Source organism: Dipodomys merriami, unplaced genomic scaffold, assembly GCF_024711535.1.
Source record: "Dipodomys merriami isolate MVZ:Mamm:240054 unplaced genomic scaffold, mDipMer1.0.p SCAF_10, whole genome shotgun sequence".
Classification (NCBI taxonomy): Eukaryota; Metazoa; Chordata; class Mammalia; order Rodentia; family Heteromyidae; genus Dipodomys; species Dipodomys merriami.
In genome coordinates, this window is record NW_027202271.1 from 50,737,419 (window position 1) to 50,761,316 (window position 23,898).

General features: G+C 40.2%; 1 protein-coding gene across 4 annotated transcripts in view; it reads left to right on the forward strand.

The window, feature by feature from the left end:
- Positions 1-23,898, forward strand: part of Ano4 (anoctamin 4) — a 329,923-nt gene that overhangs the window by 181,980 nt on the left and 124,045 nt on the right. The window lies entirely within an intron of this gene.

Sequence of the window (23,898 nt, forward strand, 5' to 3'; positions counted from 1 at the left end):
GCCAACCCAGGCTGAAAAGTCTGTGGGACTCTTATTTCTAGTTAACCACTCAAAAGCTGGATATGAAGGTATGACTCAAGTGGTAGAGCACTAGGCTTGAGTGAAAAAGCTCAGGGACAGCATCCAGGCACTGAGTTCAAACACACAAACCAGTACTTTCATAAGTATTTCTGTCTTTCCAATTAATCTCTTCTTTGAGCATCAAGTTTTCTATGGCTCCTTTACCCTCTCTCATAGTCACCTGTACAAGATCCACATGTGTTTTCATCTGCTGGAACCTTTTTCCGCCAAGTGACCTCTCATGTAGCGTGGCTCCCATCTTACCTTCGTGCCCACAGCCTACAAATCAACAAGGCATGGCACAATCTGACTCCCAGCTTGGCTTGCTAGTTTGGCCATCTCAGTAGGAAGAAGCCTTTTGTAATTTCTGCAGCTTAGGAAGCAACAGGAAATAACAGATAAATAAATTTTTCTCTGCCTCAAAGACTTAACATAAAGTTTCACTTTGTAGATCAACAACAACAACAACAAATCTGTATTTATGCTATGTTATTAGATTTGGAAACCATTAGAAGCACTCTTATTTAAATCAAGTTGTTTATATAAACAGCTGCAGGAACAATGAGAAGTACAAAATGTCATGTCAAAACCAGCTTTACAATGCCGGTGTGGGGGGGGGAGGGGGGTATAATTGGGTGGGGGGAGGGGGGTAAAATTGGGTGGGGGGAGGGGGGAGGCGGGGAAGGGAAGTGAAGGGTAAACAAAGGAGGAGGCTGCAATGCTTGGTAAGAAATGTATCCATTATCCTGCCCATGTAATTGTAGCCCCTTTGTACAGTATGTTCTCAAATAAAATAAAATACAATTTAAAAAAAAAAAATAAATAAAATAAAATAAAATCAAAAAAAAAAAAAAAAAAAAAAAACAGCTGCAGGAGAATGGCCACAGATTTAGTGGCTATCTCTGCTTCCAGAAGTTTCTTTAACATTTTATAGGCTGTAAAACAAAGAACTTGGTTCTAGGGAGAAAGGGGGAGGGAAAAACAAGACAACCCCAGAAATCTATTTGGACTGATTGGCACTAAGAGTATTTTATGAATTATTGGTAGCTTCATTAGCTATGTGTCACAATTACAGAAAATACGTTCCACAAACAGGTTGCATTTCCAAATGGATAAAGATAGGCTCCATAGTTCTCTTGAAGGCCAGAAAGTCCTTGTCTCTTTTAACACTGCATTTTAAGACACACAATTAAGAGAATCTTTTATTCATGATAAAGCTGAGGGCATCGTCCAATTTAATCTTTCTGGAAACCTTTGGCCCAGCTTCATTAGTCAGCAAGGGTATGCTTTGCAACTTAATATTCTCTAAGTCAGGTTTGATATTAGCCCAGGGAAAGCAATTCACAGCAAAGTTTTCAAATAAAATATCATTAAGTCCAAATGATTTTCTCCTTTGTTTATTGAAATTATTTAAAATAATTCCTTCCTTCATATTTTTCAGCGATTTACTAGCACTTTTTATTTTCTTTTTTTTTTATCTACATGTTGTACAAGGGAGATTTCATTGTGATGTTGCCACACATGTAAACAATATATCCCATTCAACTCTTACCTCCTCTATATTCTCCTTTATCCCATTCATCCTTAAATCAATTTCAACAGGCTGTATTGTTCTGTTGTCATAATACAAATAAACTACATAGACCCTATTCATCCTCATATTCAATAGCTTTACTCCACCCTATGGTATCTACTTGCTATCAAGCCCTGTTTTGCTTTGTTGTCATTCATTATTCTGTGTCTGTGTCTGTGTCTGTGTGTGCTCGCGCGCACACACGCTGGTCTTGGGACTTGAACTCAGGGCCTGAGTACTGTCTTTGAGCTTCTTTTGCTCAAGGCTAGCTCTCTGTCACTTGAGCCAGAGTTCTAATTCTGGCTTGGGAAGTAATTTATTGGAGATAAGAGCTTCACAGGCTTTCCTGGCCAGACTGGCTTTGAATCATAATCCTCAGATCTCAGGCTCCTGAGTAATTTATGATTACAGGGTTGAGCCACTGGCACTCAGTCATTATTAATTTTCTTTTTAGCATGTGTTGATTTCACCAGGAGGTTCCATTGTGTTATTTCAGACATACATGTATTACCATTTGCTCAAAGGAGTGTTCTCAATTGTTTTCTCTTCCTCTGTTCTTCCATCCTCTATTAATCAACAGTATTTTCATTGAGGTTCCTTATCTTCTTATATAGTTGGATTGTATTTCAATATCTTTTCATTTTTAATTGTATGTCTATTGTAGATCCCATTTTGAAATTATGAGCATATGTCAGAGTTTACCTTTTAATGAATAAGGCTAGTAAAATCTTGGATGCTATTTGAATTATTTGGGATGAATCCTGTGGAATGTGGGGAAGCCCCCATCATTACAGTTATAACAAAGTAACTGCAGTTACATGATAGCTTGGTGACAGCAATTTACTCAGTGAATGCTTGTTGCATTGCCACTCTGTGCCAAGTTTTGCTTTTAGCACTGCAAACTCAGTAATGAATAAAAACGACCACAAAAATCCTTGCCTGCTGGAATTTCAAGCACAAACTAAATGTAATGTGAATGCTGAAGAGAAGAAAAGGAAAACAGAAAGTGTTGAGAGGGGCTTGCATTTCATAAAAGTTGGCCAAGGTGGGTACCTCTTCCAGAGAAAGAAAATGCAAAAGCCTTGTGGCAGAAATATGTTTAGTATATTCATGCCATGCTTGGTATAACTTCAGTTACTGAGAAACATAAAAAATGGTGAAAAATTATATCAGCAAGGCAGTGGAAACCAAATGACCCAGGCCTAGCAGTTACTGGAGAAATTTAGCTATTCTCTGAGTGTCAAGGAGAGACCTTAAAAGGTTTTGAGCAGAAGCATGAGAGCTGGCAAACTAGATTTCTTTTAAGAAGTCAAGAAAGTAATGATAGGGTATTGGCCAAGCATGTAGCAGAAAAGAGGGTGAGAAAGGTTAGAAACGGTTGGAAACGTTAGAAATTGTAGACAGCCAGACACTGGTGGCTCACGCCTGTAATCCTAACAACCCAGGAGGCTGAGATCTGAGGATCACGGTTCAAAGCCAGCACGGGCAGGAAAGTCTATGAGACTCTTATCTCCAATAAACTGTTAGAAAACCCAAAGTAGTGCTGTGGTTCAAGCGGTAGAGTGCTCACCTTGAGCTGAAGAGCACAGGGACAACACCCAAGTCCAGAGTTCAAGCCCCATGACCGACAAAAAAAAATTCCAGACAGACTGAATAAGCAATGTAAGAGAGAGTCACAGGTTGTTTGCCTGCCACATGGTATTCATCTGGGCAATTGGAAGAAAGGAGTTGTATATTGCATGGGTCTCATTGGAGACATATTAAATCTGAGGATTTCCAGTGGTGATGTTGGATAGTATAGAGGAGTCTGGAATTTGAGGAAAAAGATGGGTAAGAGATATATATTTGGGTGAGATCTCCAAAGGAGTGACTGCAAATAGAGAAAAGAAGAGGTCCAAAGCTTGAGCCCTGGGGCATACCAGGGTTATACATATGGAGGGCAAAGAGGAGCCTGCAAAAGTGTCTGTGGAGCCACAAGGAGGGAGCTACAAAGAAAATCCAGATACCTGGAAGAAAGCAGCAGAGAGGTGGGGAGGGGGAGTGATAGACTGACTTATGTTGCTGTTTGGGGCTATAAGATCAAGACCAAACCTGAATCCTGTGGAAGGGTTGAGAGAGGTGTGAATGAGCCTTTTCGACAGCGAAGCAGGCTTGGAAGTATTATGAAAATATGTTCAAGAGAAAATATGAAAGCAACAAACAAGAATCAGCCTTTCCAAGGAAATTTTTACTGTCAAGGAAGGGAGAGAAAGGGAGAGAGAAGTTGGATCAAGAGAGAGTTGTTTTAGTTTAAGATAGGTTTGCAGGCTGGTAGAACAGAACTTCCTCTTTGTAGAGAAAGTTGGTGTTGAGCAAGAGGGAAAGGAGAAGTTGTAAAGCAATGTCCTAGATGCAGCAGATAGAAGAGGACCTCTGGCTATCTCCCATTGCGTGGACCCAGCTCCCTGCATCTGTGCCCACAGATGCTACTATCCCTTGGGGCTAAGGATGTCCTATCCATGAGCTTAGCTAAGGTCAGTGCATCCTCTCATTTACACCCAGATGTATTGGGTTTCAATCTTGATACAAGGACTTAGGAGGAAAGTAGTGTTGGGCTAATACCAGCTTTCTGGATCTTCTCTATCCACATATGTAATCATGAGAATAAGACTACTTACCATGGGTTGTTAGGAGCATTAAGCGATTCCCTATATGTAAATCCATAGAAATGCAAATCCTTGATTTTTCTTATTTTTTACTTCAGCTTTTATTTCAGAACATTGTTTGGTGCTCATTATTCCATTACCTTCTGCTTATAGAAGATGATATTTATTTTTTACCTATGATTGTGACATCAGAGATTTTAAGAAAATAATTACTTTAAAAAGTGAGCTGCTTTAAGGTAGTAAATGATATTAACAGCATGTCTTGGACTCCTCGTGGAGTTCCCCCCACTTTTCCCCTTGAATGTCAGTAGGACTTTGTCCTTGTTTGTAACCAATAGAATATGACATTCATCATAACAGAATGTAGCAAATGTAATGAGATGTCACTAGTATGGTTATGTCATGGTACGTAAGATCCATCTCAGAGACTGGAGCTAGTCTCCTTGATGGCTCCAAGGAAGTAAAGTTGTAAGAAACCTATGAAGAGCCACTTCGCACAGGAAGTTCCGGCAGCCTTATAAGTCCAGTGTAAAGCTGCAAGACTAAGGACTTTATATAAGCACCTTCAAATTGCTTTTGTTTTTTTTGGGGGGGGGGTTTAGAAAGAAAAAAATTAATCAAAATATTTTTGTTATGAAGTCAAGATGACCAGTACAAAGGTATACTGAACTGACTCGAAAAGTTCTCTTAAACCAATACTTTTCATATGACTCACACACATTCTTTTACATAAGCAGAACAACTTAAAGAGGAGAGGGGGATATCATTGTACAACTGAGGAACCAAATCCTATTGTGACCTATTGCTACTTCCCACAGGAAGAAATTTAATCTGAAGAGTCTCACCAGTCTAAATGAAATTGTCTGGGCTAGGGGGCATAGCTCAAGTGGCACATGGCTTGCCTACCAAGTGGGAGGCCCTACATTCAATACCCTGCATTTAAATTAAAAAAAGGAAAATTTGAGGTTTTTCAGAAATAAAGCACATTTTGTGTTGCCATTAATATGTGCCAAAGATGAGCGTCACATTGTCATATCTTTTAAAGGATATGAAATCTTAATGGTATTATTTTGTTCCTGTATTTTCTTTTAACCACATATATTTATGTTAAATTGCTGAAAATCATATAGAGTATCTATTATGAATTTGACACTACTTATTCATTTATGACATGGAGAGATTTAAAAATCTTTGAAACAGCCAGGCTCCAGTGGCTCACACCTATAATCCTAGCTACTCAGAAGGCTGAGATCTGAGGAAAGAAAGTCTGTGAGGGTCTTACCTCCAGTTAACTAACAAAAAACCGGAAGTGGCACTGTGCTCCAAGTGGTAGAGCACTAGCCTTGAGCAAAAGTGCTCAGGGACAGAGTCCAGGCCCTGAGTTCAAGCCCCACAACTGACCAAAAGAAAAAAAAATCTTTGAAACATCCTGGAGAACTGTAAATCTATGGTCTCCCACTTGCAAACATTATAGGAATGATGAATTGCAAGCTAGAGTTTGTTAACCAGGGCTGATATACATTACTTGCAGAAATGTCAAGGCATCCATGTCTCCTAAAGAAGAGTTACACCACGTGTAACTCACTGTGTTTTGTGTCTTAGGTATATGACTATTCTACTTTTAGTTGGAGCCATTCATTCATTCATTCATTCATCCATTCATGCATCAAATAGCTAATGAATGTGCAGTAATACTGAAGGAAGAAAAGAATTAAATGAATATATCTATGGAGAAACATCCAGGAATTCTGGGAGAGGTGTCACTGTCTTGCAGGGAGATAAAAAAGAAAGTTTCTATGGCATTGGAGGAACTAAGCATAAAAGCCAGTTGGGATATATATTCCTCAATCCAGTTCTCTAAGGCAGTTGTTGGGATTATTACAGGCTGGGGTGGTTGTAGGGAAAATAAATGGAACAGCTGAGTGGGAGGGGGAACTGTGGGAGAACCCGTGGAGAGAAGGGGACAGATCAAGTGTGTGAGCAGACCTGGGATGCTTTGAGAGGCCTCATGTTAGTGCAAACCCTCTGTCATGTTTCCTGGGTTGTTAATCAGTTCCGCTTTCACTTGAGCTACTGTCTGTTCACTTCTACCCATCCATGAACCCCAAGTTTTCTTTTTAAATACGTTCTGTGACTATAACTGCTTATCACTTCTTTCCATTGTAATCATGGGAAAACAAAAACAAAACAAAATACTTCCCACTCTGCCTTCCAAGCATGACATGTTTAATGTAGGAAAGGCTGGTCGCAAAAACAACCAGGAAAGCCTTTTCTAGGTACCTCAATCCGAAGCACAAAAGTGGGGGGCCCCAAGAGTCTGCCTGGCCATTACCTGGATCTCACAGAGTGTCAGACTGCAGCGTAGGTGATTCACAAATGCTTACCTGAAGTTGCTTCAAAGCTCATGTCTGCCTATTCAACTACCTGGGCATAGAATTACCTGTCCCTTTCCACCTTCCTCATTTCACTTAAGAGCTCCTCATTCTATACTCTTAGCTTGGAACCCCATGGAGAAGTAGCTTCTGGGAGATATAGCCCCAGGTTCTCCTTGGCAAATCAGAGGAAAACTCAGAACAGGGTGTCAGGGATGCCAGGCTAAACAGCAAAGAGTGTAAGAAAGTCACCAGCCCACCTCCTCACAGGACTGACTGGCCAGCTGCTGCTTCATGTCAAGCTGCACCAGCCCCATCTCTGTCAAACCTAAATGATTTCACATTGTAACACCTGCCTTCAAAATGGCACAGCAGTAGCCATTTCTGTGCCTGGGCATGGATGGGTAAATTGCCCACAGTCAAGGTTCCTCTCAACACCCACACCTTTGTTCCGATGCCAACCTTAAGCAATTGTCTTTGTTCAAAGCACAGCTGACTTCACCAAGCTCCAATCTTTAATTGAGGAGTTAGCATCAGACCCAAGTCTGCATGGAAGCATCCTGCCTCTGTGATACAGAAGGAGAGGAGAAAAGAAGGACAGGGCCCGAGTTCCTTGCCCATCTAGCTGCCTACAAAGGAACAACAAAATCCCCTTCCTTCACTTCCCTCCCCTGTAGCGTAAAGGTATCAAGCCTTATGCACACAGGTTTCAAATCTCTGTATATTCCAGGCCCTCTGCCAGGGCCTAGAGAGTCAAAAATGAGGAATATCCCAGTTATCTATTGTTGCATAACAAACAACTCCAAGATGTGCAACTTGAAACAACAGTCATTGATTTTACTTGTGGATCTGCAGCTGGGCAGGGATGAGCAGAGCACCTTCTTCTTATCCATTGAGCACCAGTGCCAATAAGGGTCTGGAGAATCTTGTCCAGGCAGAACCCATGTCCAGGCAGCGGACTCAGAGCTGGAAAGGCAGTGCTGGCTGTAGCTGAGCACTCAGCCAGATGTCCAGGCTGTATGGGTAGAACATGGATGACCTGGGCTTCCTCTTGACATGGTGAGTGGATTCCAAGGTAGACAGTTATTTCTGTGACGTAAATCCATTATACATTGTCTGTGTATTGGTAGAGACAGGATCAAAGAGGAGGTATGCAGATCTCATGTCTTGAGTGGTAAAAATTCTAGAAGACAACAGGATGAGCATTAATATGGTGGCGATCACTAGAAAATACAACCTGCTATGATGTATACTGTGTGCTGAAGAGCCTTGTTGATCAGCCATGAAGGTAGGCATGAAACTTGAATACAGTTTGAAAAGTTGCGACCAAAAACATGCCTGCAGGTTTCAGGAAGTTTAAAGGAAGTGACCTGGATCTTAAAGGAACACTAGCTATTTCCCAGGCCGGGCAGGAGATAGGCCTGGCAAGCTGGGAGGCCACATGGACAAAGGTATCCTGGCTCCTGTGTACATCTCCCCCCACCCACAGACACACAGTGGGAGTCTGGATCCCATGAGGACCATATGGGTTTCCCCCCAGTACCTGGCTCATCTTCACTTTCTCAGTGTGTGTGCTCAGCAGTTCCACCATGCAGGTGGAATGGGTTTTTGTTGTTGTTGTTGTTGTTTTGTCGGTCATGGGCTTCAACTCTGGGCCTGAGAGCTTTCTCTCAGCTCTTCAGCTCCAGGCGAGTGCTCTACCACTTGAGCTACAACACCACTTCCAGTTTTCTGGTGGTTTATTGGAGACAAGAGTTTCATGGACTTTCCTGCCGGGGCTGACTTTGAACCACGATCCTCAGATCTCAGCCTCCTGAGTAGCTAGTATTACAGGCATGAGCCACCAGTGCCTGGCTGGTTCTCATCTTTAAAGTCAAGTCTGATCCATTCATCGATTGAGGGGCATCTGGGTTGGCTCCATACCTTAGCTATGGTAAATAATGCTGCAATAAACATAGTTGTGCTAGTAGCTTTAGTATGGTCTTGTTTGTGATCATTTGGGTAAATGCCCAAAAGTGGGATTGCTGGGTCATAGGGGAGCTCTATGTGGAGTCTTTTGAGGAACCTCCATACTACTTTCCAAAGTGGTTGAACAAGTTTACACTCCCACCAACAATGGAATTCTATGCCTCCATCAGAAAGAATGACATTGCCCCGTTTGTTAGGAAATAGACTAGGAAAAAATGATATTAAGTGAAGTAAACTAGGCCCAAAGAAACATAGGTCCCATGGTTTCCCTTATTTGCAATTACTAGTATATGTCTGAGACAAGCAGAAAAGGTCAGAAAAGTTGATATTAGGTGTAATGAACCCCAAGATAAGTATTCAAATGTTTTTTTCTTTCTTGCAATTGTTTCTAACATACTTATAAGATGTTTTCTTTGTTGCTTTGTATGTCCCTCCCTCACAGTATAACCCCTGCTTTCATTGTATTTGATGTTGGTATAATTTGTGGAGGGGAAGGGAAAAAACAAATCACTTAAATAGGGATACAGGTGGACCCATTGCAACAATGAAATGTACAAGTCATTATGTTGAAAAACAAACTTTACAAATTGGGCGGGGAGTGGGGGGGATGGAAAGGGATGGGAAGGGGAAACAAAGGGGGAAGCAACAATGCTTGATAAGAAATATACTCATTACCTTGCCCATGTAAAAAAAAGTGAAAAAATAAGAAGAAAATAAAGTCAAGTCTGGCCAAATAGGCATATTTAGTCCTCCTCTCTCTCCCCCCGCAACCCCCAAATGCTCTAACTTAAGGTTCTTTCACTTCTCTACAACCAAATGCATCCCATTACTCCCTCCTACATTCTCTCTCTTTTGAATTGAGAGCCATCTCAGCATTTCTTTCAGGCCAAGTGTTTGACTAAAACCACTGTATAGCTCTTCTCACCTTGATGGCTTTTCAGGAAGAATTCGTTCATTGTTCACTTGAGTCCTGATTTTTTTTTCAGGTCCATCTTCCATTTTTACTTTTCTATACATGTTAAAATTAAAAGGAACTTTACAGAAGGTCAGGAAGGAGGAAATTCTACTACCTGTGATTTCATTGACCTTAGCAAGCCAGCAGGCAAGAAGGAAAATTACACACAGTGGAGACCTGGTGCCCATTAGTGTTTCAGAAAGGCATTGTGTTGCCCTTGAGGACCCCTCCTCCCCCTCAATCTAGAGGTTCTTAGGCTCCTTTAGGATATTACTTTGGATTGTACAGCAGTAAATCACTTTGGAATTCATTGGCCATTGCCTTGATTTCATCTCTCAGACTCTAATAAGTACCTGTGAGCCCTCTGAAATCTAGTTCTTCATTCTGTGACTCATGGATAACACAGTAGTTCATGAGAAGGATCACCTGCTTTGGGCATCCACTGTGGCTTCTGATTGCCAGGAGGGATCTCCCACACTAAGTCTCTGGACAGATTTGAGTTGAATGGAAAACTGTTAGCCTTCATTCCTAAGGCCACATCATGCTAGATTTGGTTAGCGAAACAAAGATAAGCAAGCAGCAAGGTCAGTACTGAAGTTTACTTTGTGATTTCCCTTTTTCTCTTAACATTTGTATATAGCAAAGTTGTACCTTAATCCTCCCTCCCGCATTTCTAAAAGGTCTTTAAGGAAAAAGAGTTTGTAAGTATTACATTCTTGGAGCTAATAACCTGAATGGCTTGAATAGGCATACATGTTCTGAAAGTATCCTTCCTTACTTAGTATCCCTCATTACTTAGCTTCATGTTTGTTGCCCATCCTATAATACTTCCTTGCAAGCACCTGAGTGCTCTCCTTACTATATTCCTTTGGCTTATTTGCCTTGGCAAAGCCTTGCTTTTGATTAAACCCTGCCTTCTTTGCCTGTATCTGAGTGATTGAATGGTGCTGAAGAAAATATGTCAAGTGGACTGGTTCACTTGAAATCATGGCCACTCTCTCAGATAGTTGCACCCAGTGCTTCATGGGTTTGCATTTCCCTCTACACAATGCCCTCTGCACAATAAAATAACACCATTACTTACTCTTTCCCTCTCTCCTTCCTCCCTTCTTTTGTCCCTTCTTTCCATTTTTCCTTCTATTCATTCAAATGTTAATTTTTAACCACTCAAATAAATATAACACCCATGAATTTATTTGGGAACTTGGGATGCTCCTGAACAAAGCCAAGAACACTCTTCTGTGAGGCTCACATGTCAGGGAGGAAGGAAGGTGAACTACAATCATCATAAATAAACATGGCAATGTGACTGAAGCCTGGCAAGCCTGGGCTATGGCAGGAGGTCATTTGTCCCCTCCACCCTCTTATCTTTATTTTCTAGACACTACCCTTGCCACAGGCTCTTCTGATACCCTTGTGTATACGTTGATAGAAAATGGAAGCAATTTTCCTCATTCTCCTCCTCTCTTCTCATTTCTGCATGAGAAGTATCTGCTGTTCTTCCGGAACTCTCCAGTATTTACCCAACCCCTTCCCATTTTACTCTCAAGAACCTTGTAATTGTCTTATATTCTTATTTTGGCTTCTCCATCAATCATTACAAACATTGTAAACATGCTGTTTAAACTCTTCTCTTCTGAGAGTTACCTGAAAGATTTACAAACTTCTTATGTACATTTCTTTTCTCCATTATTCCAAAGAAATGGCTTTTATAAAGGTTATAAAGGACTAGCTACAGAGGATTTTTTTTCATTCCTGTTTCCCTTCTGATCTTCCCAGAAACTTTCTTCTCCACATCTTCTCCCTGGAAACCTTTATCCCTTGTCTCTGAAGACATCTCCTGCTACCCTCAGTGTCTCCCTTTGTCACTGGTCTTTCTTGAGCCTTTCTTACCCTGCTCTTCTAGTTACTCTCAAGGAATAAATATGAAGATGATCTTGGATCTCCTTTCTTTCTATATCTCTATTTTCTTATGACCCCATTTAGTTCCACGACTTTATTAAAACTCCTACATGTCACTCAAGGCTTTGTCATCTCAACCTTCAGGTAGCAGGAATCACTTCCTAATCTTGGAATGGTGGAGACAGTGTGTGAGGACTGCTCTGTATGGTTTCCAGAGACCCAAAATAACAGAAGCTCTTCTGGGGCCAAGAAAAGATGATTTATACACCAATCTTCAAGGGTCTGCTCATAGCTCATCATAGGTCTCCAGGCTCCAGAGGGCCCAGGAAGCTCAGACTTTCCATGAACTCCAGAGGAGAGGTGAAGCAGGTGCCAAAGATAGAAAAAGGCCCTCATTGGAAAAGCAAAGGAGGAAACAACAATGCTCAATAGGAAATGTTCTCATTACCTTGTTCATGTAACTATAACCCCTCTAATACAGTATTTTTACAATAAAAATGTACAAAAAAGGGCCCTCATAACATAGTTTCAAAGGCATTGTCTGTATTACTAAGCCCTATGTACACATATATGTGTGCATACACACATATACATTTACATATACATATAGATGTATGAACATATATATATATATATATATATGTATTCTTCATAAAGTAGGCAGCTCTATCAGCATTACAGCATTAAACCAATGAGGAACTGATATGAAGTATAATCTATCAGATTTTTCTGTTAGAAAAAAAAAATTTTTTTGTCAGTTGTGGGGCATGAACTCCGGGGCTGGGTGCTGTCCCTCAGCTCTTCAGCTCAAGGCTAGCGCTCTACCATTTGAGTCACTTCTGGCTTTTTCTCTTTCTGTGGTGCTGAGGAATCGAACCCAGGGCCTCATGTGTGCAAGGCAAGCACTCTACCACTGAGCCACTTTCCTAGCCCTAGGAAAAATCTTATTAGCCCTATTTCTTGACAACTTCCCCATAACTCCTAGGTAAATACCCTTAGTATACTATTCTGCTACATGCCCCTTCTAACTCTGATAAGCATCCACAAAGAAATAAATATAATAAGCAGAGGAGGGAGGTCATTGCCATTTCCAAGTGCACGAGGAAGTATTTACTAAGTGAAATTGCTTCTTTTTTTATTGTGAAAATACAGTACAGAGGGGTTACAATTACATGGGCAAGATAATGAGTACATTTCTTATCAAGCATTGTTGCCTCCTTTGTTTCCTCTTCACATCCCTTCCCATCCTCCCGCTGCCCCCCCCACCCGACCCTCCCCCTGACCGAAATTGCTTCTTTAGTAGCACAGAAACCAACTTTCCTGTCCTTTCTGGGTCATACGTATTTCCTGGCTGTTAATCGCAGCAGCTTGCTAAGCTGTAATGACACCCGGGTGACTGACTGGATCATAACGGTGAATACTTGTCAGTGGAATAATCATTTGTGGTAATAAAATATATAACCATGATGATATCACTGTCCCCAAATTCATCTCAGTCTCATCTTGGAGGAGTAGGGAAGATGTGAAGGCCCATAGCAAGTGAAATGACTGGGAGATTTATGGATCAGAACTGGCATTGTTTGCTGCTGAGGAGACATTTAGTGTTACATGTAGGGGAGGAGCCACATAGAATTCATCTCCTGATGAATATCAGACCAATTTGGTTTATACTCATCACATTATATGTAGCTAGTGTGGTAATTACTCCTCTGAATTGCAAGTTACCTAGAACCATGAATTAGACTCTTTATACTACAACATAGTACCTCTGCACTAGGCAACATATTATAGTAGTATTTGTTGAATGATTTCTGAGTGGGTATGTGAGATGGAAGAAACCTTTGGTTTAGATAATAGATCTACTATATTCCTAAGTGGATGATAGTGGTATTACTATATTAATGTGCATTTCTCAACATTAAGCATTAGATATAAATGCTCTTCCTGCTGTCCTTGTGGACAGATGTGGCCATATGACCACTCTTGCCGTATGAACTGATGTGTCTTTATGTGGCACAAATCTCCTCTGAGATATGTTCTTCTTCTGTCAGTCTTGCTCAGAATGAACCACTGAGTCACCAAAGTGAGCTCACCTGGCCAATAGCACAGACAAGAAATAACCCCCTTTCATAATATCAATCAATAGTCAATAATTTTAAAAGTCATGTTGAAAGTTTCTGGTGGCCACATTTAAAAAGTAAAAGAAGGCACATGATATGAATTTGAATACATTTTATTTAATGCAATAGTTCTAAAATGTTATTTAAACATACATTAGTATAGAAATGATTCGTTTTCTGGGGGATGGGAGGCATTATTGGGGTTTGAACTCAGAGCCTTGCACTTGTTAGGCAAGCAAACCTCACTCACAGCCCTTGCTTTTGTTATATTTCAAATAAAGACTCCCATTTATACATGTACCAACTCGACTTTGATCCTCTTACTAATGATTCCTGTGTAGCTGGGATAATAGACATGTGCCAATGGTACAGATAGTGTCTTGCAAACTTTTTGCCTAGGCTTGCCAACCCGAGCTTCCTGAGTAGCTAGGGTTACAGGCATGAGCTACTATACCTGATAGGTATTTTAATTCATATGTGTATATTTGTGCACTAAGTTTTCAAAATGGTTTTATACTTCCCACAAAGACCACATCTCAGTTTTGATTGTCTACCCTAAGTTCTTACCAGCCACATGTAGCTAGTAGCTATGGTGTTGAGAGCTACCATTTTAAGTATCTAATATCTTGTGGCTGCAGCATAACTTAGGCCATCCTGACTGTTGAATCAAGCACAGATTTTTTTCACAGACTCCTGATACAAGGAACTTCCCAAGATTAATAGTGGGATCACCAGAACTGCAAACCAGTAACCAAGATCATATTGCGTCTGCCATGCTTACTTAGAGGCAGCACAGAAGCCCTCTGGTGAAAGGTGAGGATTTGTGCTTCGCTCCTCAGCACTAGGTGTCTCCCAGTTTTTGTCTGCTGGGGGTTTCCTTGAGTTTCTCATAAATTTAACTGCAATGAAACCTCTTCAGTGTCATGAAGATGAATATTTTTCTACCCGATAATAAGGTTTTAGCAAGGTAATCAATAATGCAAGAAAGCTTCTCCAAGCCTAGATCCCAGGGTGTCCATAAATTACTTCAAGAGACAGCCATTCTCCCTCACTCTGCTTGGTTTGGAAGCATATTTGCTGAGCGCTGAGAATACAGCTGTGGAGAAACTGCACAGTCTTGCAGAGGTAATGGTGAAACAAAGAATCATAGCACTAATTAGGTAAGATATGACTTGTATCAGTTTTAGATCACTGAAGAAGAGATTACTTCAGGCACAGAGTCTTGAAACTGCTCATATTTCAGTTCCCATAGTTTCTGAGGATAAGGAGTCTGAGTAGAGGGCAGCTGGGTCCTATGACCAGAGTCTCTATCAGGTTGCCCTGAGAGCAGCATCTACACTCATCAATCCTGGGTTCCTTTCCTAATTCAAGATCCTCCTACCTGCTTGTTTAGATCCTTGTAGTTTTAGTATTAAAGTCTCCATGTATTATTGTTGCTGGCTATCAGCTATTGATTAATGTCAGCAACTACAGGCCTCTCAAAATTCCTTGTCCTCATAGACTCTCTTAAAACATTATATTTCTGTAAAGCCAATAGGAGAGTTCTCTGTCCTCCATGTCCCCTTCAACCCTTGTTGGTCATGGGGCTTGTATTCAGGGCCTGGAGCTGTCCCTGAGCTTTGTTGCTCAAAGCTAGTGCCCTAACACTTTGAACCACAGATCCACTTCTGGTTTTCTGATGGTTAATTGGAGGTAAGGGTCTCGTGGATGTTCCTGCCTGGGCTGGCCCTGAACTGTGATCCTCAGATCTCAGCCTCCTGAGTAGCTAAGATTACAGCCTTAAGCCACCAGCACCCTGCTCAATCCTCTTTTAAGTTTGTGCCTTAATCGTTTAGGGTAATGTAAAATAATCTCCCTTCCTGTGGACTTATTTGTAGTCAACTGAATCTAAACCTAATTCTAGGAATGACATTCCTTCACATGCACAAGCTCCACCCACCCTCAAGAAGAAAGGTTTGTTAAGGTTTGTATGAAATGAAAGGAAATGGGATACAGGAAACTTGAGACCACCTTATAAGGCTATCTGCCTCATGGTCTGAATACTGAAGGAACTGGAATTTATCAGGCTGAGAACTGTCATGTGAGAAGCCCCTGACACTGCTAGAAGAATAACAATTTCGAAAGAAGAAGAAGGAAATCCGGTGTGACTGTGGTGGGGAATGGCACAGAGAAGGGAGTAGCTAGTTCATTGTCTGTGTTACTGATTTTCCAGAGAGCCCTGGGAACCCATGAGCACTATCCATTTTTAAAGACATATCTAATGTCAAAGATAATACAAAGGCAAGGATGGAATGAGAGAGACCAACTACAAGGATGCTTCCGTGCTCAGGAACACAGAAGTAAAATACAAAGACAAACTTTAATTGCATGCAGCGTAAGGGAAGGTTAGTTAAGGATGACTGTTGGCTTTCTCTGACTGGGTAGATGGTTGTGACACTCCCCAGGCCTAGAGCCAATGGAAAGAAGAAGAGTTTTCCCAGAAAACCCATCCATTTTAGACATATTGAGTCTGATGTGTGAATAAGACAAGCAAGAATAGGTATTAGGACCTTTGGCTATGACAATCTGGTAGTCTGAGCCAAAGATAAGAATCATGTTGACAACAGACAATAGGTGATGTCTAAAACAATGGAAATGAATGAGATCATACAGGGAGGTAAAATGACACTAGGGTCTGAATGGAGTCCTCAGTGAATCCATACTCACAGGTCTGCTGAAGGCCATTTCATAGGCCTATTTTCTGTGACTGATGTTGTAGTCTTCTGACAATGAATATTGTAGCCATTTAGGTCCATATAGTGCCTTAGAGTCTTCTCTCTACTAGAACACTGTGTGTGTGTGTGTGTGTGTGTGTGAGAGAGAGAGAGAGAGAGAGAGAGAGAGAGAGAGAGAGAGAGAGAGAGAGAAGGGAGAGAGGTGTAGAAAGGAATCCCATCAGAATCAGCTGATGTGTGAATAAGACAAGCAAGAATACTCTACTGTGTCACTAAGAGAATCAGGAATAGTGTATGCAAAAAAAAATCTCTTTAAAGACATGTGCCCTCATTTGTTCAGAGAAAAAACAGAAGCTCAGAAAGAGTAGAAGTGATTTGCCTGGTGAGACATGGCTGGTTAGATGGCGGATCCCCTGAGAGGAATTGAAATTGCTCAGTGATTCCTTCTAGATCTTTTATCCTCCAGGAATGTACATCTCTCCCTAGTTTCACAGGCTATATTGACCATATTGAGAAACGTTAACATTACCTCTTGTGACTAGAAAGTCCACCAGACATTCATCAAGTATGAGGGTAAGAAGGAAATTCTCTCTTATTAGACATATTTCTATGTAATGTCAACCTCCAAACAATCATTCAAAGGTGGGTATTTCCCCTCATTTAAAAAATGTAGAAATTGGGTTAGGAATGTGGCTTATTGGCAGAGTGCTTGCCTAGCATGCATGAGGCCCTGGGTTGTATCCCTCAATACCACATTTTTTAAAAATGTAGAAACGGAGGTTTATAAATTAAGTAATGTGCCCCCAAAACACATTATGACTTGCTATTACCACAGGCTTTGCATTAATAAGGTATTTAGAAGCAAACCCAGTGAACTGTAGTTTTAATTCCAATATGTGACTAAACATTTCATCATGAAAATTAAGATGGTAAAAAGAATCAAGTGGGGAAGTATACAGATTTCCTCTTGTAGAAAGCAGCTTTGAAATGAAGTGCATTGATGACATCTGCACTGTACTCTGTATTCATTGTATGACATCATCATTGTGCTGTAGTTCCTCATTGGCAATAAATTAGGATATCAATAATTGCCTTCCTCATGGGGTTTCTGTAAAAGACTGAGCTCATATGTGCAAAAGCTTTAAATCCTAAGAGATAGTGGCATGAAATAACTTCTTCTACCTCTACTACTATAGTCTGTTCAGATTCACAATGATTATTGTTTTTTGTCAGTCATGGGGCCTGAACTCTGGGCCTGGGTGCTATCTCTCAGCTCTTCAGCTCAAGTCTAGCACTCTACCACTTGAGCCACAGGGCCACTTTTTTCTGCTTATGTGGTACTGAGGAATCAAACCCAAGACCTCATGCATTTGAGGAAAGCACTCTACCACTGAGCCACCTTCTCAGCCCTATTATTATTTTTTAATCCAAGAGGCTCAGCTGAGTTCCCAATTGGAAACTAATATCTTTTTGCCCCAGGATTTTGGGGCTTTACATCGTTCTCATAATAGCATAGTTATGAGAAGGTGATATGCAGGTAATTACCTGAAGGAATACAAAACAGATGCAGGTTGCTGTCCTGGTTTGACCCTTTGTGCTCCAAAAATTGAAACACCAAGCCTATTTATGCCTCTGAGACTTTGCCTTTTACTCACTCATTGCCCGGAATACTGTCTCCCTGTATAATGATGCTTTAGTGAACTCTTCAGATCTCTGTTCAGATGTTGCCTTCTAAAAAGGTCTGTCCATACCATCCAATCTGAACAAAGATCTCCTCAGTTACTTTTTCCTCTCTGATTTTGTTCTTCTTGGAAGGACACTGTCAGGAATATTATAGAGCTATTAACTGAGGATCTGTTCCCTGCAACTTGTATCTCATGAGCACAGGGTTTGTTTTGCTCTGCTCACAGCAGCACTCTTAACTCCAAGGACAGCTCCTACCTTGCAGCCCTCACTCAGGGACTGTGGAAGTTGACAAACAACAGACTTTAGCAAAAGCTAAGTTACAGCTCACAGGGTGAGATGCTTGGTCATCCGTGAAGATCACTGTACGAGCTTGAGATAGACCAGTTTCAACCCCTCCCTCCTGCAGGTGAGGGTATTACCTACCAACTGTTCATTTCCCAGGGGAAGAAATACAAACTGAGCATCATTCTACACATGACTATTTCTCCTTCTCTTCTTTTGATCCTTTCAATCTGCCTCCCATGGATCTCCAATTTGTGTATCTCTTTCCTTCCTATACCTCTATTTATTTCCAGACACCATGACATCTCACTCTGTCTATTGGGATTGCTTGGGATAACTTTGTTTTGTTTGCTTGCTTGCTTGGTTGTGATACTGAGGCTGGAGCCTTGCTTTCTGCTGATTATTTGGAGATGGAATCTGACCAAACTGCAGTCCTTCAGAGCTCAGCCTCTTGAGTGGCTAGGATTACAGGCATAAGCCACCAGTTCCTTGAGAGGATAACTTTCTTAGTGGATTTCCTACTTCTGGTAGTATAGATATTGCAACTAGTATGGTGATTTTCATTTTCCAGATAAACAAAAACATTCAGCATACACTTTCTTTTGTTTTTCAAAAAAAATTTATTGTAAAGATACTATACAGAGGGTTACAGTTACATGAGTGAGGTAATGAGTACACTTCCTCTTGAACATTGTTACCCCCTCCGTTGTTTTCCCCCTACCATCCCCTCCCTCCCTCCCTTCCCCGAGGTTCTTTTTTTTTTTATTGTGATTAAGTGATTACATAATTTCCGGAATTTCACAGTATTGTGGAATAATGATGCTCATTTAAAGTCACAAGTTCATTCTAATTTTCCTTGAGCAAATTGTCTATCACAGTCTGTAACATATAACGGTGTTCACATGTTATATACCATATATGTGATCAGCAGCGTGGGGATATTTAGTAGTGGTTCAACCAGATGAGTGGGAGTTCTTTGTTTCTTAAGTCCTGTTAGTTTTGTCGTATCACCTAACATTTTGGATTTATCATCTACTTATCAGGGAGACCATGTACTGTTTGTCTCTTCGTTCTTGGCTTACCTCGCTCAACACAGCATACACTTTCTAAAACATGATCCTTGCCTTTAACCACAGATGGGTTCATTAGTGATTTCTCATAGACCTGAATAAATAAAATCCAGACTACTTGCTCCATCATCCCTCCCCTAGCCTGATCTGTTCCCAGCCCTCCTTAGGCCCATCCCAGGCACCTTTCCATTCCTCTCACTCTACAATGCCCAGTCACTCTGGTCTTTCAGTTTCTGAAACCAACCAGGTCTCTGTACTTGTTCTCTGCTTGCAGAGTTTTTCATTGGGTTTATGTTGTCTCAGCCCTTAGTACTTTTGCTCTACAAAATCATTTTCCTTTCCTTCCCAACACTTTCTATAATTTGCAGTCACATGTGCCCAGCCTGTCATGAACATCTTGAACTTAATGTTTCCAAACTTACTGGGTTCATGATTTAATTGTCCCTTCATTCTCAAACTTAACTTTAATTTCCTTATCCCAGTAAGTGGGATAAACACTCATGTAATGCAGAGGAATTTTCTTTCTCTTTCTCTGTCTTCTTTGAGAGATAGCTTGCTTGGATTTGATTATGTCATACTGTTTCTTTTTCTTTCTTTCTCTCCTCTTTGTTCTTACAATTGCCCTATCTAATGCCCTATCCGAGACAAAGACTATAATTTATATAGCTTTGCATTTTCTAATATCTACATGGAAGACATTCAATATATGTGCTAAATGAAAGAAGGGAGAAATATTTTCTATGCATCTTATCTGTTTCTCCAGATGGTTTATATGCCATTTGTTAAATTCTCTGATTACTTGCCTAAGTATAATTTTCTAAACTTCACTAAATGGTTGATTTTCTTTTCTCCCAGGTTCTAACCCAAGGAGCTTTTATTGCAGTGTGTTAATGAAACAATTCTGTGTTTTTATGAAGACATTTCATTTCTCTTTACTTTGGCACTGGCACTCGGATTTATGTGGGAAGGGATGCTTAATAATGAACTGTTTCTTTACAAACAGCAGCATAATCATTCAGCAAATAATAGAGAAAGGGAGATATATAGACCATATGATTAGCAATCATCTATTTCACATTTGTTTTTCAGGGCCAAAATTTAGAAGGTACTCTGTAACAAGCAATATGCCTTTCTTTCTAAGTTACTTCTTCAAAAGTTGAACATAAATTGGGCATCAGTGATTTATGTCTGTAATCCTAGTGACTCAGGAGGCTGAAATCTGAGGTGTATGGTTTCAAGTCAGCTTAGGTAATTAAGTCCATGGGACTCTAATCTCCAATTAACCACCAAAAAGCCAGAAGTGGAGCAGTGGCTCAAATGGAAGGTCCTCAACCTTGAACAAAAAAAGCTAAGGGATAGTTCAGTCCTAGTACCAGTATTTGCATGTACATGTGTGTGTGCCTACACACACACAAATATGTACAAATTAAACATAAATAATAACTCCTATACACTACATCTTCCTCTTAGATGTAAAAGGGACACACACACACACACACACACACACACACAGAGAGAAGATCCCATAATAAATATTTATATTATTTCAAAGGAATTCAGTTAACATTTTTCTCAAGATAATAAAAGTAAATCAATGTAATATCCACCAATCGAATCTCAGTCAGCCATAGGTTAAATATGCTTTGTACAATAGTGCTTTTTCGTTTCTATTGATTTGCTTCTTAAAATACGAAATTATTTTAAGATTAGTTTGAACAATTTGATAAAGGAACAATTTAGAGAATATGCATTTTAAATATATGTACGACTTATGTGGACTTACATATGCCTTAGAAGTTATTAGATAAAATTCTAAAAGTGTCAAAAATACAGACATGGAGCTAGCTGTGTTTGTGACAGACATTCCGTGTGCCAGAAGCATGTCACTTAATCTGTTGCTTCTTCCTTAAAGGACTGAAATAATGTCTCACAAGATTGTGGGGGGGGGGATAAAATCAGGTGACATGAAAGTACTCTGATGACTACAAAGCACTCTTAACTGAATACAGTGATGTTATTATGAAATAATAAAATATTAAGGTATCCTTGTTGGGCTGAATAAACAAAAATAAGCTATGCTTTCATGCAAACATGCTGAAGATGCCACAATTAGAAATGTTGTCTGGTATGGCATATGTTCAGATGAGAAATTTGGCTTTCACATACCCGGAAGTATGGTATTTAAAATATAACTTAAGTGAAATAGTTTAATATTTCTTTTAAAGTTTTCATGTCTTGATGGAAGATATCCATCATAGTTTTTCCAACTTTAATACTTATTTTTTGTAAAGGAAAGCAGTCCTAGAGAGACTATATATGTGAGATATACTCTGCTGTAAAGAAAGGTTGGTTTGATTCTGTGTCAGATGCATTCCCATGGATTGTTTTTCTGTGTTGCACAATTTTGCTTTTTCATAGGAAGATGGAAGAAGAGCCTTACAGAGTCAGTCTTTTTTGTGTTGCTGGGACAAAATACCAGAGATAATTAACTTTTAAAGAAAGGAAAAAAATGATTTTCCTTGGCTTGTGATCTCAAAGGTTTCAGTTGATGGTCTTTTGGCTCTGTTGCTTTGGAACCTATTAAGAGAAATCATTTCATGGTGGAATTCATGGTACTAGTAGTTCAAGACTACTCACCTCACACAGAAAGAGAGGCTGGGTGTAGTGGTATATGACTATAATCCCAGCTACTTGAAAGGTAATGATAGGATGAAGATGGCTTAAGTTATCAAGACTCTATCTAAAAAGCAAACTAAAGCAAAAGGACTTGGGAGGTGGCTCAAGTGACAGAACACTTGTCTCATAAAACCAAGAACTGGAGTTCTATCCCCAGTACTACAAAACAAAACAAGACAAAAAAACCAAAAACAAAAATGTCCACAGGGGTCTAGGGTCCAAATAGCTCCTTCAAGAGTATATTCCCAATGACATTACTTCCTTCCATTAGGTTCTGCTTCTTAAAAACTCTACCATAGGCCAGAAAACAACCATACATTAGTTTAAGATCTAAGCTATAGCATGCAAGTGAATTTAAAGAATTCCATTACTCTAATTATAGTTTCCAGGTAAAGAAGCCAGAAAACATTCCCAGATTCTAAACCATTTTAGGAAATATTATAGCCTTCCTTCTACTGCATAACTTTGAAAAGTACTATATATTTAATATTGAAAAGCAAGCAGAAATATTTTCAAAAGCTCAAAGCCCCCAAAGTATTCCTTTTAGAGAGAGAGAGAGAGAGAGAGAGAGAGAGAGAGAGAGAGAGAGAGAGAGTGTGTGTGTGTGTGTGTGTGTGTGTGTGTTTCTGTTTCTGTATGTTCTGTAAGAACAGCTCAGCCAAACTGGCACACTCTCCTGACTACTTGTGAAGCACAAGTTCCAGGAGATCTTAATGTAATAGGTTACTAGAAAAAAAAGTACACTTTTTACAAAGAGACAATACAGTGGTCATCTACCTTCAGTGTCACTGACTGGCCCTTTCCCTGGGTAGTTGCCTCATTTATAGAAACTAACTTCATTGCTGATCATCTGTTGCTGGAAAGGACTCAAAGCATTCAGCTGGGCCAGTTCTAACTGTTTACATGTTGGTAACCGTATAAATTCTACAAATGGTGCAGCATATGTTCCCTAAGTACCTACCACTAGACCAAGAATAACAGAAACATTCCTTGACCTCAGAGGGCTTATACATAAAATGCTGCTTGCTCCAAGCTAGAAGATCAATCCTCACCTGAGCCAGAAGTGCCAGAAAGGTTGATCTTTCAGGTTTTTCCCAGGACTGTGAATGGTACTAGCCCTCTTGCTGAGTGTCTACTCAACATGAAAGCAGAGTCCCTGAAGACGCTGTACTTTATATCCATTTGATTTTCTTAATAGCTTCATGAGATCATATAAATTAAATACGATATTTATAAACCTAGCAAGAAGACCCTGAATTAAAATGTGAGAAGACATAAATCTATAATAATAAAAAATTCCCTGGGGTGCGTTTTGAACCCCATGGAAACAGGAGCTTTTATTTTTATCTGTGTAAAAAAAAGTTAACGTTCTTAAATTATAGAAAGATAAATAGTATGCAGTCTATAGGGGAAAGATTTGGGTAAATAAGTGGCTGGCTACTTTGCTAGTTTAGACTGATTGACACGCTGTTTTCTTCTACCTCCTTCCACAGTCCACTTCTGCACACAAGGGAGACAAAGCCTCCCTGGTTGTTCATTTCCCTGACAGAGGAAGAGACCAAAACCTATTCAGTGTGAAGTCCTAGTTTAATTCCCTTTCTAAGTTTTCTGGGGGTTAAAAAACTCCAAAGGAGGACAAGACTTTGGGCTAAAGAACATTATCTATATTTGCTGTTGTTAGAGGTGGTGCTAGTGTGTGTGTGTGTGTGTGTGTGTGTGTGTGTGTGTGTGTGTGTGTGTTCGTGTGTTCGTGTGTTCGTGTGTTCGTGTATTCATGTGCAGATCCTGGAGCTTGAACCCAGGGGCTAGATGTTTCCCCTTAGCTTTTGTGTTCAAAGCTAGAACTCTACCACTTGAGTCACAGTTCTGGTTTTG